This window comes from Podarcis tiliguerta (assembly GCF_965153285.1).
Source record: "Podarcis tiliguerta genome assembly, chromosome: 16".
Lineage (NCBI taxonomy): Eukaryota > Metazoa > Chordata > Lepidosauria > Squamata > Lacertidae > Podarcis > Podarcis tiliguerta.
Genome location: NC_139549.1, coordinates 2668008 through 2674007, shown reverse-complemented (window position 1 = coordinate 2674007; position 6000 = coordinate 2668008).

Below are 6000 nucleotides of genomic sequence, written 5' to 3'. Positions count from 1 at the left end.
GCGAAGAGCTTGTTGTGAAATGTTCCACGTCTGATGATGATCGATTTCGCCCCATGTCTCTTGGTCACGCCTGCCTTCTGGTGCGCTGCCTCCTCCTGACCTCTAGGGGGCTCAGGGAGGTGGGTGACCATGGGACATCAAGAGCCATAACCTTGTTGTGTCGCTGTTGTTGCAACACAGTTTTCTTTTTAATTGCAACAGAAAACCAAAACCAAGGAACCCCGTCTTAAGAGACTAGAAAAATGACGAATTTTAGCTGAGATTTTTGGACTTCTAAACGATGCACCCAGTTCTAAAAACTCTCCATTTGCAGGGCACTATAGAAGGATTGCTGTGGTTGTTGTTTAGTCGTGTCCACCTCTTTGTGACCCCCTGGACCAAAGCATGCCAGGCACTCCTGTCTTCCACTGCCTCCCGCAGTTTGGTCAAACTCATGCTGGTAGTTTCAAGAACACTGTCCCACCATCTCGTCCTCTGTCATCCCCTTCTCCTTGTGCCCTCCATCTTTCCCAGCATCAGGGTCTTTTCCAGGGAGTCTTCTCTTCTCATGAGGTGGCCAAACTCTTGGAGCCTCAGCTTCAGGATCTGTCCTTCCAGTGAGCACTCAGAGCTGATTTCTTTAAGAATGGATAGGTTTGATCTTCTTGCAGTCCATGGGACTCCCAAGAGTCTCCTCCAGCACCAGAATTCAAAAGCATCAATTCTTCGGCAATCAGCCTTCTTTATGGTCCAGCTCTCACTTCCATACATCACGACTGGGAAAACCAGAGCTTGAACTATACGGACCTTTGTTGGCAAGGATAGGCTCACAGAATTGTGGAATTGGAAGGGACCACGAGGGTCATCTAGTCCAACCCCTTGCGACGCAGGAATCTTTTTGCCCAATGTGGGACTCGAACTCGCAACCTTGAGATTAAGAAGCTCATGCTCTCCTGAGCTATCCCAGAGGATAGCTGAAACAGTTTCTAAAAAATATCTAACACGGTTCTATCCTCCGAAAAAGTCCCACGGTCAGCATAGAAGCATTTCGAAACCCAACAAGTAGTCAGCAATCAGCAAAATCCAATATAATGGATTTCATATAATATGGCAGGAATAATATCCACAAAATGTCAGCAAATGATGATGAAACCATGAAGTTCCCTGGGTGCCTAGCCGCCCTTTCTCTCATCCGAAACTTCCTCACGGGGTTGTTGTGAGGCTGAAATGGGAAGCTGTCAGAAATGTCACAATAAACGGAACTCCTTGTCCTTTTTTAATGCATGCGGAAAAGCATTCTTGTTTAGACAAGCCTGCCCAGATGCTTAGAAAGTTGCGGTGAGTTTTAATTTCTTCCTAGTTTACAGTTATGTCAACTTTTGGAAAGTTTTCCATTATTGCTAATTTCCCTTATGGATGATTTTATTGTTCCATCTTTTTTGTAGACTGTTCCAAGGTTTTGTTTTTTAAAATAAAATAAAATAAAAAATAAACAATCTGGCCGTGCATAAATCTTATATATTTTTTTATAAATAAAGATGAACAACTAAGCTCACCTCCTTGTCGATTACGACAGATAAATTTGAAACATTTGAAACGATCCCCGTAGGGGGCATGCATTCCACAGCTTCTGGGTCATGTGGCCAGCATGACTAAGCCGCTTCTGGCAAACCAGAGCAGCGCACGGAAACGCCGTTTACCTTCCCGCCAGAGCGGTACCTATTTATCTACTTGCACTTTGATGTGCTTTCGAACTGCTAGGTTGGCAGGAGCAGGGACAGAGCCATGGGAGCTCGTCGCCGGGATTCGAACTGCTGACCTTCTGATCAGCAAGCCCTAGGCTCTGTGGTTTAATCAGTGCCCGGGCATTAGTTTGCCTACCCATGCCCAAGAAGCTCAGGGGTTTAGACCACAGCACCACCCGCGTCCCTTTACCTTTACCTTTCTGTTCTGTGCACAAGGCTAAGCCAGCATCTCTGAGGCAGGAGTGCAAACACGGAATTGTAGAGTTAGAAGGGGCCACTAGAGAGTCATCTAGTCCAACCCATTGCAATTCAGGAATCTGTTGCTTAATCCGAGTCTCGAACCCACGACCTTCAGGTTAAGAGTCTTATGCTCTTTCGACCGAGCTATCCCAGCTGTGGACGTGGAACTGGGAGAGAACACCTTTGTTTGAGCCTCTGTCCTGCCATGTAGATCGAGAGATACAGATACAGAATTCATAGCTGTTACCCTTTTTTAAAGTGAAATTCCCTTATTCCGAATAGGATTCCTTGCCAGAAAAGGAAACAGTTAACAGCTATGATACTGAAGCTCTGGTTTTCCCCATAGTGATGTATGGAAGTGAGAGCTGGAGCATAAAGAAGGCTGATTGCCGAAGAATTGATGCTTTTGAATTCTGGTGCTGGAGGAGACTCTGGAGAGTCCCATGGACTGCAAGAAGATCAAACGCATCCATTCTTAAGGAAATCAGCCCTGAGTGCTCACTGGAAGGACAGATCCTGAAGCTGAGGCTCCAAGACTTTGGCCACCTCATGAGAAGAGAAGACTCCCTGGGAAAGACCCTGATGTTGGGAAAGATGGAGGGCACAAGGAGAAGGGGACGGCAGAGGACGAGATGGTGGGACAGTGTTCTTGAAGCTACCAGCATGAGGGAGGCAGTGGAAGACAGGAGGGCCTGGCGTGCTCTGGTCCAGGGGGTCACGAAGAGGCGGACATGACCAAACGACTAAACAACAACAACATGATACTGATACAGGCTGATCCCCAGAGCCACGCTGCCCCCTAGTGGAAAGTCGCCCACCTGCATCGCTCAGCGTCATGCCAACAGCCTCAAATCACGTAGGTGCCTCTGCCAGATGGTTATATAACAGGCTGGATGACTCAACATACTTTTGATCATGGAGCTGCCCTTGGGTGGGGCTCTGTTTCTCCTTCTCGTAATTTCGGTTCCCGAAAAAGTTGTGAAGAGCCGTCCCTGAAGGGCTGTAAGGGTGGATGGGGCCCCTTTAGCCCGCAGAGCTTTTGACTGCGGGGTGACGAGGCCTGGGAAAAGGTGCCAGCCAGAGATAGACACTGCAAGGGTGTGTGTGGAGGAGATGGAGAAAGCAGATCTGGAGAGGCTGATTTCCCTCCCTCCTGTTGCCAGCACATCCCAAGTCACACACATGATGTATGCGAAAGTTTCTTGGCTCATCGAGAGCAACTTCCCAATCATAGAATTGTAGAGTCGTCAGGGACCCCCTTAAAAGGGACGCGGGTGGCGCTGTGGGTTAAACCACAGAGCCTAGGACTTGCCGATCAGAAGGTTGGCGGTTCGAATTCCCGCGACGGGGTGAGCTCCCGTTGCTCGGTCACTGCTCCTGCCAACCTAGCAATTCGAAAGCACAAAGTGCAAGTAGATAAATAGGTACCACTCCGGCGGGAAGGTAAACGGTGTTTCCGTGCGCTGTTCTGGTTCGCCAAAAGCGGCTTAGTCATGCTAGCCAGATGACCTGGAAGCTGTACGCCGGCTCCCTCTGCCAATAAAGCGAGATGAGCGCCGCAACCCCAGAGTCGGCCACGACTGGACCTAATGGTCAGGGGTCCCTTTACCTTTACCTTTAAGAAACCCCCTTGCAATGCAGGAATCTCAGCGAAAGCAGCCATGGCAGACGGCCATCCGACCTCTGCTTAAAAACCTGCAAGGAAGGAGAGACCACAATCTCGTGAGGGAGACTGTTCCGCTGTCAAACAGATCTTGCTGCCCAAAAGTTCTTCCTGGTGTTCGATGAACTATGCAGAACTGGTGAAACCCAGAGTTATCTGCGACTGGACCTAATGGTCAGGGGTCCCTTTACCTTTTAGACAATTTTACAATATGCAGAGGATAACATGAGTTGAGAAATCAGAGAGAGGAGCGGGGGGGGGGGGGTTGGTGGGCAGGTGGGGGAAAAGGGGGAGAAATAATGAGGAAGATTTGTTTTGATAATTTGTTATGTTGAAATTGTTAATAAAAATTATATTTAAAAAAAAGTTCTTCCTGATGTTCAGTCGGAATCTCCTTTCTTGCAACTTGAAGCCACGGGTTCGAGTCCTACCCTCCAGAGCAGGAGAAAGCAAGCTTCCTTCATCTTCTGTGTGGAAGCCATTCAGATACTGGAAGATAAGTAAAGGGAGCCCAGTTTGGGGCTTTTTAGGTCAGCGAAAAGGGGAGGAAGAGCTGGAATGAGAGAAGTTTATAAAATTAGGAGAAAGTGGGCAGAGAATTTTTTTTTTATACCTCTCTCGTCACTGTAGCGTAGAACATCTGATGGACATCTGAAGAAGCTGAATGGTGGAAGATTCGAGACAGGTGAAAAGAAGGGCGTCTTCATATGGTACATAGCTAAACTCTGGAACTCCCTGACACAGGAGGCAGTGGTGCAATGTGAACAGCAGCCCTGTATTCAAAGCAAACTTGTTTTTTAAAGGGTTTTTAAAAAAATAACGAGAAAAAAGGACCCTGGATCTCTCTCTAATGATGTCCCTGGTCTAATCTAACACCTACAGTCCAAAGCCACGGCAAAGTATGAACTTCCATTACCTCCGTATGTCACGGTTTGGATGTTGCAAAATAATTTCTGTTCATCAGGAATGCTGATTACCCAATCATTCGTGCAAGCATTATATTCTTAATGCTTCCTTTAATTTATTTAGTTAATGACATTTAAGCCGCTGCTTACTGGTTTGCTCAATCTACGAGTGCATAAGAGCAGCCTTTTCCAAAGGTTTAAATCTCTCAATCGAGCGATCAATTGGGTGTTTGATTAACTTTTTATTAGGTCACCCTGCGCTTCTGAAAAACTGGCCTGTTTTGCATTTAGAGCGGCAATTTTATGGAGAAAATTTTGTGGGGGTGATATAGGTTAAATTCTTCAGGGGAGCAAACTCTTATCTGACAGAATGCATGGTTTTAATAATTTTTTTAACTCTCTAATGCATTTTATTTTGTTTTATGTACATTGTCTTTCATCATGGCTTCAGCCGTGCAAATAAATAATAGCCATAAATGTTTCCATAAACATTTATATAGTGCATGATTGCAAGAAAACCTCCAAGCAGTTTGCAATAACATATAACATATAAAAAATTAAAGATATACAAAATAAAAGATTAAGATTCTCAGTTGTTAGAAACAGGTCTTTAAAAGGTGATTAAAATCAACATTAGCTGAGAGATAAGCACCTGTGACACCCAACTCTATCTGTTGATGGATGGCCATCCTGACCGGGCCCCAGACACACTGACCAGATGTTTGGAAGCTGTGGCTGGATGGTTACGTGGGAGCCGGTTGAAGCTAAATCCTTCGAAGACAGAGGTCCTGTGGCTGGGACGGGACGAAATGGGATTGAGGGGGCAATTCCCATCTCTTGCGGGGCGCAATTAGTGCCAGCACCATCCGTTAAGAGTTTGGGTGTAATCTTTGACACCTCCCTTTCCATGGAGGTGCAGATTGCAGATATAACAAAGGTGGCATTTTTTTTTATCTCCGCCAAGCTAAGCAGTTGGCTCCTTACCTCTCTTGCCCTGACCTAGTCACTGTGATCCATGTGACGGTCACCTCCAGACTGGATTGTTGTGGAAACTGATGGACTATGCAGAATTGACAAAACTGACACGCAAACTACATACAAGGATAACTCTGATTTTAAAGATGAATGGGAACCCATTACAAAGTACTTAAAGAAACAACAAAACAAACTGGACTCCTTGGCAGGCTTTGAATCAACATTCACAAACTTTTTATTGATAACATCTAGATAGATAAATTAAGGATCTGTACAGTTTTGTAACATGCAGAAAATAACATATGTTGATAAACCAGAGAGAGGAGCTGAGGGATGTCTGGGGGGAGGGTGGGCTATATTTTGAGGAGGAGGGAGAGAAAAATGGGGGGGGGGGATTTAAGGAGGATATGTTTTTTGATAAAATGTTATGTTGAAATTGCTAATAAAATAAAAAAAGATGCTCCTCTTGGGGTTCTCGTGCTCTGATGCGAGT